Here is a 15,871-nt window from a genome sequence, read left to right on the forward strand (position 1 = left end):
GATAAAGCTCCCCATGTGCAAAAAGGAATTGCCTGCAGTAGGTTTTCAAAAAAGCTTGGTTAGGAGTCTATCCCCTTCCACATAGACCTCCAAGTCAAGATAGAAGACAGCAAAACTACTTCTATGTTCAGAGAAGACAAGATTCAAATTATTCTGGTTGAGTAAGTTTATATATTCAGCGGCAGAGGTGCAACTGCCCCTCCACATGATGAAGATGTCATCAATGTAGCGAGACCATAGGGCCACACTCTCAATCCAGTTGTTTGGTCCCTCTGCCCAGGCCACATGCTTCTCCCACCAGCCTATGAACAAGTTCGCATAGCTGGGGGCGAAGCACATGCCCATCACTGTCCATCGCTGCTGTCTGTAAAGCTGGCCAGAAAAAAATTATATATTGTTTTCCAAGCAAAACCTAATCATAGACAACAACATCATATTATGTGTCTGGTACTTGAGAGGTGTTTTGTTCAAAAACCATTTCACTGCAGAAATGCCTTGCTCATGCTCCATACAGGTATAGAGACTGGTGATATCCAGCGTGATAAGTAGCATATCATCGTCCCATATGATCTCCTCAATTCTTCTTAGAAAATCTTGGGTGTCAATTGTATAAGAGCAAAGTTATTTGACCCAAGGTGCCAGAAATGAATCAATGTAAGTGGAAGTGTTTTCCAACAAACTATTGAGAGAGGAGACAATGGGTCCCCCCGGTGGATTGCTCAGGTCCTTATGCACCTTGGGGAGATGGTAGAATGTGGGGAGAACAGGGTATTCACAGAGAAGAAAGTTGACAAATTTTGGTCCAGCATACCCATGTCCCTCCATTTTATCAATTCCATGATATGCACTGATGCAGTTCGCTTATACCGCTCTGGAAATGGGGATGTAGCATTGTCTGTCACCCAATTGTCTCAATGCTTCCATCACGTATTGCTCCTTACTGAAAATCACAATGTTTCCTCCCATGTCCGAAGGCTTCATTACAAGGTAGTAATCTTTAATAAGTGATTGTATGACTTTCCACTGCATCATTAAAAACATCAATAGCATTGTGTGGCATTTGGGGTATTGTTCTTGATTTTCTCTTTAATGCACTTCTACCCCCTACTTGTGGGATACCAGTAATGTTAGGACATATATCCATTGTTGTCATTTCTTCAGAAGACCTAATTTACGATGCTTCCCCTAATGCTCGCAGTGCCATCAGGGTGTCTAGGTCATGGCCTGTTAGAAGGTCAGTATCCTCTATCGCTACAGTTCCTTCTCACGATGGATTCAGTGGAAGTAGCAGAATAATTTATAGTCATTTTTATTTTCTTACAAAGTTGTAGAGATCAATGAGTGTTTGTGCATATTGAAAGCTTGCCATAGGTCAGAAAGTCAGGCCTAGTTTTAAAACCTGTTGTTCGTCTGTACTCAAGGTTCTATTAGAGAGATTGATAATAGTTCTCTCCTCTATTGCTTCTTCCAGTTGCCACGTTGCCCCTTGCTGCGAGTCACTCTCATGTTTGTGGAGTCTCCCCCCGTCCTTTTTGGCCCCTTCTGGTTTTGCGCTTGGATGGTCTGGGGGTGGAATCTCTGGTCAGGTCTGTGTTTGCATTCTCTGATGAGCTTGTATTCCCAGAAAAAAGCTGGCTCTCCAGCCTTTCTCGTTTCTTCCATGGGACCCATGGATTGTTCCCCTTCTGAGGTTTCTACCTCTGATTCAGAGGTTTCTCTACTTGTGATATTGCTCCCTTCTTTGAGCAGTTCGTTTCCTTTGGGCGTCAAATTTCCATGCGAATATTAAAACGCAGCCCATCTCATTGTCTTGTTCGTCACTCTGGAATTTGGTTTGGTTATGGTGTTTGATTATGCCTTCGTAATCCTTGAGCCGGTCTTTCATGGCCCGCTTCAATTCCTCACTTCGATTTGTGTCTTTATCAGAGGAAATCATCTCTTCAGATTTTCTGATCTCATCTACTAGCTTCTCCCTGTCGCTCCATGCGTACTTGATCAAAATCCTGACCATGCCCTTAGCGGACTCCGTAGTGTGTTCTGACCAGTCCTTTAATAAGTCCGGGTCTGGGTTCTCTATGAGGGTACGGTGTAAATACAAAGGCCCCTCGGGATACGCTCTACGTCCAAGTATATTTTGAGTGAGGTTGCCTCCCACCACTTACGAATGTCTTTTTCATAAGTCTTCTCCAGTGTCTGGAATAACATTTTGAGATTGCTTGGTGGTTTGGCTGGGGCCCCCATTCCTGTAGGAGCACACTTTGCTCGTCTGAAACCCTGTTTAAAGATGTCCGCTGCTGCTTCTTGTTCGGTTACACTGGCCATGGTAAATATAGTTCTTTACCCATGATAAACTGGAGGCTTGCGCTTGCAATAAAATTATACCCTCGGGACTCCTGCCACTAAAGATTTGAATTTGAGCATAACAGGGGTAGGCAAACACTCACTGAAGGTCTGACGCGCCAGTGCCTGGTCATACAACCCGACGTCTGCAGCATCTTCCAGTTGGCCGGCGTCTCTGCTCTCGCTGCTGCTGCTCGTGCTCATAAACAATTCCTCGGTCCACCTGTAAGTTTCAGGCATTGATTAACAGTTCGGCAGTGGGGCAGGCGTCAACACAATACTCAAGTTTTACTTTGAATACCCGTGAGTGCACTTGTTTTTGGGTTGAGAAGGAATTTTCAATCTTGTGGTTCTGTGTGTCGCGGCTCACCACCGCAGGAGTTTCCGCACCCGGGACACGTGGAGTGGCGGCTGTGGACTTGAAAGAGTGGAATATATATATATATATATATATATATATATATATATATTTTTTTTTAGAGCAAATGGCACTCGCACTCAGGAACCTTGCAAATATTTATTGTTAACAGAGTTCCCTTCTGTTACACCGACGCGTTTCAGCCCTGTCGGCCTTGTTCACGGTAGGTGATACTATTTCCTGTTACATTTTAAAGCATTTCCTATACAACGTAGTGAGCCCCATAGGATTCTGGGAACTGAAGTTTTTTCATAATGCTATCAAAAGTTGAAAATAATTTTTAGGTAATCACCTCGTAACAGTGAGAAACATATTAAATGGGTTTCCAAAACAACAGGCATTTGGACAGTTGTCAATAACTGCAACAGTATTAATTAATGAAAAATTATTTCACAATGCTGTTTGAGATAGGCAATACTTCTCAAAGAATTATTTTATAAATTATAAATGTTCCAGTTCTATAAGTAGCCTGGTTACAGAACATTTAAAGTGGTAATGTATAGCAATTTGAAATTGGGGCAGAGAGCGCCGCCTTTACGGGAGCTTTCACATTGGGTAAGTGTTCAGCAATGTGCTTCTAAAATGCGTACAAACTCCGCCGAAGCGACTTGATAGTGTAAAAGTGCATCAATCCGGCATTTGCGCATAGAACTGCAGCGCAAAATCGGAATTGACTTACACTAAGTAGGAACCTTGTGAGAGACATAACATCTTGAGACAACCCGCCTGAAACTAAAATCTACTCTTTAAACACAACTTGGCGAGTGGACTGAGGTCATAGGGAAACAACACCTGAGGATTATAATCGAGACTTGCATAAAGATGGAGGAACGTAAAGCCAAACGCGCAATCAAAGCAGCAACCTTTTTTCGACCTGTGGGGAATGATGATGCCCCAACGGAAGTGGACAATACCATACGTAATGATACCAATCCAACATTAAAACAATTGTTCTCATCAATTGAAAAACAGTATAAGCGGGAAATAAGTAAAAGCTGGGAAGCACTCGCACTTCAAAAGTATCTTGAAATTAATCGAATCCCACGCGGGCTGAGAATCTTTACAATGCCCACCCACCCAGATACAAGAACTGACATGCTTGAGGAATGGGGGGCGAATAACACAGCATGTAGCCAAAACATGATGCGCATCCTTATAAAATATGCCGAAAAAGATCTGGAGGAAATACATATCCAAATCCAAGAACTGGAAGCCAAAATCTGTGCTAACAATAAAGATGACACTGAAAAACTCAGGAAGGAAATGGAAGAACGTCTAGAGAAGTATGAGGACGAAATAGAACAACGGAAAAAGAGAAAGTTTGCTCGTGATGAAGCCGATTATAAACATGGTAGAATTCTCACGTTTGCCAAAAGATTTGATGCATTGAAATTGAATCGAACAACAACACTTACAAAACCTTCAAGTGATGTAGAAACAGAATCAGATGTCAGTGGTAGTGAGAGTGAAAAAACCTCCAGCACTATTAAACCCACCAACACGACTTTTTTAGAGGAAATGCGCCTCGTCAACCTGGACCAGAACTTATTCCGGACTCGGGGGAGAGGCAGGGGCAGAGGACGAGGCAGAGGGTATGGAAGAGGCAATTCAAAGTCTTTAGAAGCCTCAGGAAAACCCGGAGATCCAAACGAAAAAAGAACATATGGTCTCAGAAATCGCACAAAGAAGAATTAGCTATTGAAAACCTAATAGTGAATTTATCAGACTACACAACAACGGACACTGAACAAAAAATCCTCAACAAAGGCCTATCGTTCTGCCCTGAAAAACATTTTGACTACACTACCACCAAAATCGACATATACAAATATGTGCGGAAATTAAAACTAGCTAAAATACATGCATCAAGGAAATCAAATATCCCGCACTCGGCGGATGCAAGCACCAAACCGATTGAGGAAGACCGACTCACAATTGAGGAAATCCCACATCTATTGAGCCTATATGATTTAGCCAATGATACGGAAAGTGAACAAACCACCAATTTAGAGACTCTCAAACTACTTGAAATTGATACCAAGCAACACGAACCCAGTGGTTTAAAACAAAAATCTAAATACAGTCCTCAGCTGTCACCAGGTAACAAAATTGACTCTTTCTCTGAAATAATTATGAACGAAATTGATAAAATCCAGAAAACAAGGAACAATAAAATCAGGGAAAATGTCTCAAAAAAAGAAAGTCAAGCTATTCAAAATCTGGCAAACAACTCCAATATAATTATAAAACCGGCTGATAAGGGCGGTAACATCGTAATCCTCAACACCAGGGACTACGTAGAAGAAGCTCATCGCCAATTAAGTGACACTGAGAAATATGCTAAACTCACCAACAATCCTATGTTTAAAATGCTTCAGGAGGTTGAAAAGAACCTAAATGAGTGGCATGAACACAACCTACTCAACATCGAGGAAAAGAAATTTCTATTTAAAGAAAATCCAACGATTCCAACGATATATTTTCTGCCGAAAATACACAAAACACTGATCAAACCACCGGGGAGACCAATCGTATCCTCTTGTGACTCAATATATGAGAACATCTCCATGTATATTGACCGATATCTTACACCCCTAGTAAGAAATTTGTCTTCATACATTCAAGACACAAGTGATTTTTTACGGATTTTGGCCAATACATCGTGGAACCCAAACTATCTTATGGTGACATAGATGTAGTATCACTGTACACCTCTATAGAACACACCATTGGCCTGAATGCTTGCGCCTACTTTTTACGTCAAAAGAGCATACATGAACTAGAACACTCAGCCATGCTATTGACCATGATTGAAATATGTCTAAAAAACAATATATTCTTGTTTAATCATCAACTGTACCATCAACTGTGTGGCTGTGCCATGGGAATTTCCTTCTCGCCCAATTACGCTAACCTCACAATGGGATGGTGGGAGAAGGAAATAGCATGGGGCCCTCAAAATAACACAGCACTTGAGAAAATCGTTTTGTGGACAAGATATATTGACGATTTGTTTTTAATTTGGAATGGAGACAAAGAAGACTTTATGTCATATTTCAATAATCTCAACAACAACAATATTGGCCTTTCATTCACGTGCAATACTAGCCGCCACAAAATTGACTTCCTGGATATATCTGTGTATATTGAAAATGACCAAATTGAGACAACTCTATTCTGGAAGAAAACAGCCACCAATAGCATTCTGCATGCAGATAGTTTTCACCCTAAGGCTCTACTCAGAAGCATTCCATACGGCGAGTTCATCCGCATGAAAAGAAATTGTTCAAAAGATGCAGATGCGAACAAACAAATTCTAGAATGCACAAGGAGACTTCAAAAACGTGGTTACAGAATGAGAGACCTTAACAAATGCATGGAACGAGTACAAACAAAGAGTAGAACAGACATTCTGGTCAAAAAACACTCAGAACCGAATATTCAACCAACCATTGAACACCAGTCTGCTCCTCGGCTGATACTTACATACAGCAAAGAATCGTACAAAATCCGACAAATCATCCAAAAGTACTGGTCGATACTACAACTGGACCAAGATCTGATGCCAATTATTGGAACACAACCATCTATTGCATATAAAAAGGTCCAATCTATCAGAGACCTTACTGCAAAGAGCCATTTTCAAACCATCAAAACTGTACAATCTAACTGGCTTATGCAACAACAAATAGGCTTCAGAAAATGCAACAATTGCAAAGCATGCAAAATTGGGAAAAACATGAGAACACTCACAGATCCAGAAGGCAAAACCATTCACATCAAACATAAAATAACATGCACAACAAAATTTGTCATTTATGTAATCCAATGTGACTGCGGTATGCTCTACATAGGCAGCACCATTTGCATGCTAAAGAAGCGCATCTTGGAACATGTTAGAGCGGTAAAAAACAAAGACCTCTCCTATGCTACCGCAAAACACATGATAGCATGCCAGGAAGGAAACTGGATGAACATGTCAATCTTTGCAATCGACTCTATTGAAATCAATGAGAGGCTGGGCGACCGCCAGAAAAAACTGAGACAACTTGAATCGAAATACATAATACGACTACGGACCAAGCACCCGAGAGGGATGAACTTGGACGAGGAACTCTATGTACACCTCTAGCTGAACTGAGCAATATAAGGATTTTTTGCATACGTACCCATCTTTGCAACTCTCTTTCCCTATCTTTTTGAAAACAGCTACTTATTGTTTCTGCAGATCTTCTGATCACTCATGAAATTTTGAATACTCTCTGGAACACTGAAACTGGCCACTAATGCCAGTTTACCAACCACCAATTTCAAATTGCTATACATAACCACTTTAAATGTTCTGTAACCAGGCTACTTATAGAACTGGAACATTTATAATTTATAAAATAATTCTTTGAGAAGTATTGCCTATCTCAAATAGCATTGTGAAATAATTTTTCATTAATTAATACTGTTGCAGTTATTGACAACTGTCCAAATGCCTGTTGTTTTGGAAACCCATTTAATATGTTTCTCACTGTTACGAGGTGATTACCTAAAAATTATTTTCAACTTTTGATAACATTATGAAAAAACTTCAGTTCCCAGAATCCTATGGGGCTCACTACGTTGTATAGGAAATGCTTTAAAATGTAACAGGAAATAGTATCACCTACCGTGAACAAGGCCGACAGGGCTGAAACGCGTCGGTGTAACAGAAGGGAACTCTGTTAACAATAAATATTTTCAAGGTTCCTGAGTGCGAGTGTCATTTGCTCTTAAATTGATTCTGGCCGCTGGCTTGGCCCAACACTCGCACCCGCTGCTGAGCGATCCGAATCCAAGCCGCATTGAAGAGAATATATATATATATATATTACCTACTGCCGGTCGCCAGTAGGTAGATATAGTTAGGACCTATTTTCCATAGGAAATCTGCAACATTCTATTTGGAATAACTTTGGCGCCGATTGACGAATCATCGCAAAATTTTCGAAACCAGCTCTGGTCCACTCCTATCCTGAAAGTTTCATGGTGATTCCTCAAGTGAGGGCAGAGAAAAAAGGGGGGTCCCAAAACGCGTTTTCTCCATGCAATTTCCCATAGGACCTTTAGCCGCAGCTTTAGCCCGAACTGCTGAACGGAATTACACCAAATTTGGCAAACTCATGCCTTTTGCTTAAATGGTGTAAATCCGTTCAGTAGTTCCTGAGAAAATGACATTTGAAAGTACATATATACCTATGGCCTCGGAGGGTCCACCTATCCTAAGCGTAGCCTAAGCGCACCCTGCCGTGCACGAGCTGTATTCTAATTGGCTGTCAACACTCCAAATCAGGAAGTGTTGGCAGCCATCTTGTGCCTCGGTAGAACCGGGGGCAGGGTAGAAACACCATGACCCCTTAGGCCTGCTCAGGGGGCCCCACAAAGATCCCCAGGGCCAAAAAAAGCATTTTTTAAAGAAAAACATTGGCGAAATTCGCGCACCCAGCGTGAATTTCGGCCGAAATAAAAAAAAGACGAAGACCGGGCTCCCGCGCTTCGTTGCTATTTAGCCCCCGGGTGGGCCAAATCCCGGGGGCAATGTTTTAATTATTATGGGGGGACTGCCACCCCCGGGACTTTTTGCTAATGTATGCAGGAGGTTCACGGCCCCCCACAGCCCTGGGGACCACCACCCCCCGGGCTCTAAGCAATTAACATCGTTAATCAGCTTTGCTTCATTGAAGCGAGAGCAGGTTTCCCTGCTCTCGCTTCAATGAAGCAAAGCAGTTTGCAATGACTAGGTGGGAGCCGCGAGGCCTGTCATTGCAAGTTACAGTGTCCCGGGGGTGGGCACCCCGGGACACTGCAGGAGCCGGCCCTGGGGGGTGGCGGTCCCCAGGGCCTATTCAAGGCTCCAGGAGGGGGGACACGTGGCCCCCCTCCCACATTGACAAGTTGCCCCGGGGGATGGCGGTCCCCGGGGCTGGGGGGGCTGCAAGCCCCCCCACCCATTTTCAAGAAGCCCTGGGGGTGGCGGTCCCCGGGGCTGCGGGGGGGCCGTGAGCTCCCCGCATATACTATCTTTGAGCCCCGGGGGGTGGTGATCCCTGGGGCCGTGTGGGGGGGATTGGGACCCCCCACACTTTTTTTAATTCTGCCCCCGTGATTTGGCCCCCCCAGGGGCCAAATACCAAAGATGCGCGGGAACCCCGCGCTTCTTTTTTTAAAATTTTCTGCCGAAATTTGCGCTGGGTGCGCGAATCTCGCAGTTCAAAAAAACAAAGCTTTTTTTGGCCCTGGGGGTCCTTGTGGGACCCCCTGCGTAGGCCTAGGGGGTCAGGGTGTTTCTACCCTGCCCCCTTTTTACGTTTTTCGCATTTGTTTTATAGATTTCTTGTGCCTCGGTTCTACCGAGGCACAAGATTGCTGCCAACACTTCCTGATCTGGAGTGTTGACAGCCAATTGGAAAACAGCTCGTGCACGGCAGGGTGCGCGCTGGGTGCGGGGAGGGTGCGCGGATCCTCCGATGCCATAGATATATCTATTATTTTACTTTTGATTTTCTCAGGAACTACTGAACGGATTTACACCATTTAAGCAAAAGGCTCGAGTCTTTACATAGGACTACCTCTTTGCCAAATTTGGTGTAATTCCGTTCAGCAGTTCGGGCTGTAGCTGCGTCAAAAGGTCCTGTGGGGAAAATGCATGGGGAAAATGTGTTTTGGGACCCCCCTTTTTTCTCAGCCCCCGCTTGACGAATCACCGTGAAATTTTCAGGATAGGAGCGGACCGGAGCTGGCCAAAAGTTTGGAAAATTTCACGATGATTCGTCAATCGGCGCCAACCTTATTCCAAATAGAATGTTGCGGATTTCCTATGGAAAATAGGTCCTAACTATATCTACCTACTGGCGACCGCCAGTAGGTAATATTTATATATATATTACCTACTGGCGGTCGCCAGTAGGTAGTTATAGTTAGGACCCTGTTTCCATAGGAAATCCGCAACATTCTATTTTGAATAACTTTGGCGCCGGTTGACGAATCCTCGCGAAATTTTCAAAACTAATGGGGCGCTATGCTCCGCTCCTACCCTGAAAGTCTCGGGGTGATTCGTCAAGCGGGGGCTGAGAAAAAAGGGGGGTCCCAAAACGCGTTTTCCCCATGCATTTTTCCATAGGACATTTAGACACAGCTACAGCCCGAACGGCTGAACAGAATTACTTGTAATTTGGCAGAGAGGTAGCCATAAGGTCAAGGAAGTGCCTTTTGTAGGTCTGGTGTAAATCTGTTCAGTAGTTCCTGAGAAAATAGTATTTAAATCAATATATATATATCTGTGGCAGCGCTCCGTGCACGCACCGTGCGCTTACGGTAAGCTTACCGTACGCGTACGGTGCCGTGCGCGAGCGCGTTTCTGATTGGTTGTTAGATCAAAGTAAACATTCGAATCGGTCGAAACCAGGAAGTATCGGCCGCCATTTTCTGTCTCTCGCACTGAAAAAAAAAGGTTGATAACATGAAAAGGGGGCAATGAAGAGAGTTGCAGACCCCCTAGCATTCGTCAGGGGGTTCACGAAGGACCAAAAAGTATGAAAAATGAATTTAATAATTTTTAAAAAAAATCGCGGGGTGCGCGTACGGTAAAATTACCGTACGCGTACGTTAAAAAAAAATAAAATAAAAAAAGAATTAACAATCACATTTAATATATAAATCTAAGGACCTACAAGAGAGAAAACAACAATAGATATTTTGTAAAAAATGGCGAGGCGTGCACGGTACGAAATGCGCCAAATTAAAAATAAATACATAACTTAGCATTTAAAAAAACGTACAAATTCACTGAAAAAACCATAGGTTTCACACACGTTATAGTTAGGAATTAGCATTTAAAAAACCTTGCAAATTCACTGAAAAAACCATTGGTTTCACACGTTATAGTTAGCTGTACATTTCACTCGTAAAAAACCAATGAAATTCCACGATATAGTTAGATCAGGTAACTATAACTTGCGCGACCGCAATCCACAATGTGTCATTTCAGATGTCATCATTGATGTGAAGAGTGATGTCACTGACAATGTCATGAGTGATGTAATATGTGATGTCATCAGCAGTTTATTGTGGGCGCACAAGTTATAGTTACCTGATCTAACTATAACGTGGAATTTCATTGGTTTTTTACGAGTGAAATGTACAGCTAACTATAACATGTGTGAAACCTATGGTTTTTTCAGTGAATTTGCAAGATTTTTTAAATGCTAATTCCTAACTATAACGTGTGTGAAACCTATGGTTTTTTCAGTGAATATATATATATATATATATTCACTGAAAAAACCATTGGTTTCACACACGTTATAGTTAGGAATTAGCATTTAAAAAACCTTAGAAATTCAATGAAAAAACCAAAGGTTTCACACATGTTATAGTTAGCTGGACATTTCACTCGTAAAAAACCAATGAAATTCCCCCGTTATAGTTAGTTCAGCTAACTATAACTCGCGCGCCCGCAATGCACTGCTGATGACGTCACATATTACATCACTCATGACATGGTCAGTGACATCACTCATGACATCACTGATGACATCTCAAATGACATCACTGATGACATCATTCAGAGAATGTGTGTTTTTCAGAAAATTACATATGTTTTATATATGTATATCTCAAGGTCGATGGAAGAATAAATGGGTATATAAGTGTCTAAATGGATGAATTGTTTTTGAAAAATTGATTGTATAACTGACTGATTAAGTGTATCTTAGTGAATACATGGCTTAGTGAGTAATGTTTAAATATGTAAATATCTGTATCAGTCTCTCACTTTGTGTATAAGTGGCTGCATGGGTTGGTGAGTAGCTACATGGGTGTCTATATAGGTTATTAGTTGGTTTTTTGAGTATCAGTGTCTGATGTCTGTATGGTTCGGTGGGGGGTATTACGCAGTGCATAGGTGCATGAATGAGTGACTCACTCTTTGTATGTGTTGAAGACAGCATGTGTGCAGGACTCTATGGGTGAATGAGTGTGTGCATGGGTGTGTTAGTGAGTGAATGACTGTCTCAATAGTGTCTCTATGAGTAACTACATATGTTTTAAACTAGTATATGTGACAATTGGTGTATATAAGCGAGTATATGTGAGAGTGAGAGATTGGAAGAGTTCCTGTATGAATAAGTATGTGTTTCTATAAGTGATTGTTTAAAAGACTAAGTATGTGTAAGTTTCTGTAGAAGTAAGTGTGGCGGTGTGTGTATAACTGTATATGCAAGTAAATGTATGTTTGATTCTTTATTAGCATGAGTGACTATGTGTGTGAGTACCTCTATGGATGAGTGGCATTGTGTAACAGGATGTATACGTGTATGAGTACATATGATGAGTGAGTACATGTATGAGTGACTGTACAGGACTGTTGGTGAATGAGTGGATGTGTATGTGGATCTTTGAATTACTGAATAGGTTGTTGTAACTGGTATTGGTATGTCCATTGTTTTTAAAATTTTAATTTCTATTTTTGAATGTGTGTATCAAAGGTTATATTAGGGGCAGAGGTGGTCTGCCACTCTATCACAAGGATGATGTCATCAGTGATGTCATCAGTGATGTCATTTGAGATGTCATCAGTGATGTCATGAGTGATGTCACTGACCATGTCATGAGTGATGTAATATGTGACATCATCAGCAGTGCATTGCGGGCGCGCGAGTTATAGTTAGCTGAACTAACTATAACGGGGGAATTTCATTGGTTTTTTACGAGTGAAATGTCCAGCTAACTATAACATGTGTGAAACCTTTGGTTTTTTCATTGAATTTCTAAGGTTTTTTAAATGCTAATTCCTAACTATAACGTGTGTGAAACCCATGGTTTTTTCAGTGAATTTGCAAGGTTTTTTAAATGCTAATTCCTAACTTTAACGTGTGTGAAACCCATGGTTTTTTCAGTGAATTTGCAAGGTTTTTTAAATGCTAATTTTTTTATTTTCTTCTATTTTTCAAACATATATTTTTTTTAATTTTCTATCCTTTTTTTAAGACTATGGTTACATTTTTAAAATTCTATAATATGTTTTTTTAAAAATATTTTATAAAATAAACAGGTAAAGTTTATTAGCAATACATTTTTTCCTTTTTTTAAAAAAAAATTTTTAGTACGCGTACCGTAAGCTTGCGGTAAGCGTACAGTTTACGCAATGTCCGTAATTTATCTACGCTGTTTGCGTATAGTTACGCAATTTGCGTAGCCGCGCGTACTCCGCGTGGGACGCGTACGCGTGTACGCTACACGCACACGTTACGCGGAAGTGTCGGGTAGTGACTGTTATGTGCATGCGCACAAGCGCGTGTCTTTTTTACGCGCATGCGTACTTTTGCCGTAAGCGTACCGTAAGCGTACGGTAGGTCATGTGATCATGAAACACAACTTTTGATTGGTTGAAACTACTTTCAGTTCTAGAACTCTCCTACACCACACCCATTCCCCTCATTTCTGCTTGTGATCCCTTAGGAGAAGGAGCTGGGTTGTCTTTGTGATACGATGGCAGAACAGCAGAGCCCTTCTGAGAGTGAGGCTAGCACTAGCAGCACTACCTTGAGGCAGAGAGCGAGGAAACAAAAGACCTCTTATGTATGGGATTATTTTACTTTTCCTGAAGGCCAGCAAAAGGTAAATGCACCCTTAGTGACTTGCAAGCTGTGTCAGCGTGTACTTTCAAGAGGTAATCCTGACAGGAAGTATTCCTTTGGGAATCATACCATGATGAGGCACCTCAAGGATGTACACAAAAGGACACATGCTCGACTTACTGGAGGTAACCCTTCAGTAAGTCAACCAAGCACATCCACAGCAGCTCAGCCTGGACCATCATCTGCAGGGCTGAGTCCTTCTTCTGCAGGTCAGGTGAGCCCTTCATCTGTGGGGGGAGCATCTCCTTTTGCTGGCCCTCTGGAAATTAACCCTCGATTTCTGAGGGTTGATATTCGATGCGCCTCTTGTCATGATCTAATTTGTCATAGGGAGACCAGTGTTTCCCTAGTGAACCTCAAAATAGATCAGCACACTTGTCGCAGAGACTAATTTTCCCAATCTTTCTTTCCTCTGTCCCTGCATGAACACAACGGCTCTTTTAAGAGCCAACCTTATCTTTCATCTTTTTTTTATATATGTTTTTAAAAACTTTTTTTTTTTTTTTTACCGTACACGTACGGTGCGCGTATTTTTTTTATTTTTTTTTTTAAAACACTAAAAATCAATTAGCACATTACAAGGTCTTTGAGAGACTACAATTATTATTATTGACTTACCATACCCACTCAAAAAAATATTTATTCATTTGGTTTTTTAAAAAATTGCTTTAAAAATGGTTCTAGTTTTCGAAAATTTCCTATATCAATCTGAAAAAAAAGAAAAAAGTATTAATATTTTTAAAACATTTTATGATACAGTACACATATTTACATATTTATCAAAAAATATTTTTGCCTTATTTTTGCTGTTTTCAGAATATATTGCATTTCACTATAAATTGTGAAAGCAATTGCATTCATCATTTTACAGCAGGCAAAAAAAAATAACAATCTCAAAGATTGTATTAAAAAAGCCCAGAATCTCTTTTTACTTAAACTTAACATTATAGAAATGCATAATATTCTAAAAAAATATCATCTAATATCAATACTTATTTCTTTAAAATACCGTCTGATATGTTTGTTTCAGAAGTATAATCACAATATTATATCTCAAATAACTCCACATTACATCTGGTTCCATTTCCTTTAGGCCAAATAGTAATTTTAAAATTCTTTTTTGATTAAATTTCCAATGGTAATCCAATAAAATTCTAAAGTTTTATTTGTACAGATCTCACCGATTCTCTGTAACATATTGGTTCCCTAAATATTTATTAATAATTTATTAAGTCCACAATAGAATTGTTTACCTTTCCACATGGCCAAATAGTAATTTAAAAAATCTTTTTTGAAAAAATTTCCAATGGCACTCCAATAACATTCCAAAATTTAAATTGAGCAGATGTTACCGATTTTCTCTAAATTTTTGGTTTTCGAAAGTTTCATTAAAAATTAAAAAAGTCCACATTACAATTGGTTATCTTTCCATTAGGCCAAATGATAATTTAAAAAATCTTTATTTTTGAAAATTCCAATGGTAATCCAATAAAATGGTAAAATTGTTTTGTCCAGATCTTGCCAAGTCTCTCTAAAATTTAGGTTTCAGGAAGATTAGATAGGAATTTGCTAAATCAAAAGGCAAACGTTGCTTAAAAACCAATTGGGAATCATTACACAGTGTCCAGCCTTTTTCACAATTAAGATAAACTGTGTAATGTCCAGAAGTAACAGTAGGTCCTTCATGGAAAATTATTGCAACAGTTACAAAAGTTTTTCCTGAAATTGATAATTGCTGTCCTGTAAACTTCTTTATGAAAGTATCCAATTTTGAACCATCAGCTCTACATCGTTGCATCATTAAAATTACATACTGTCCGTATTCCTTTAAAATTAATGTTGAAAACATGTCAGATTGACACTCACCGCATTGCATGCTATGATTAGCATCTTTAACTAATTTAGCAAAAGTGACTGTTTTAGTCTCTGGCAATGTCAAAAAAATAAACCTTTCATTATCAACATTAGAGCCACATATATTATAACAGTTTTCACAACTATGTTCCCATTTATAAGAGAGACCAAATAAATTATCAATTGCAACTTCTTCTTCTTCCAGTACCTGAAGAAAAAACATCAAAAATTCGTGTGCATCTTGCTGTTCATTTTGAGAAAACTGTGTTCGTCCTGAACATACATCTAAAAGTTTTCTAATTTCAGTAGCACTTTCTATTTGAGTTTTATCATTACTCAGCTTTTGAAAAAGGAGACTCAGCTCTGAACACAATCTTTTTCCCTGATTTACTATTATCTGCTCTTGCAAACTTTCCAGATAAAATGCAACATTCAGCACTACATTTGCGTAGCAGTTGACACCAGAGCTATTTTCAAAATGACATCCTACAACCTGTTCTTCTTTTTCCTTACTGTTTTTGCTTGCAATTACATCACTCCTCTTTTTTTCCTCCTCTGTACATCTTCATCACAGATATTCTCATTTCTCCTTTTA

The sequence above is a fragment of the Triturus cristatus genome, chromosome 2_2 (assembly GCF_964204655.1).
Source record: "Triturus cristatus chromosome 2_2, aTriCri1.1, whole genome shotgun sequence".
NCBI lineage: Eukaryota > Metazoa > Chordata > Amphibia > Caudata > Salamandridae > Triturus > Triturus cristatus.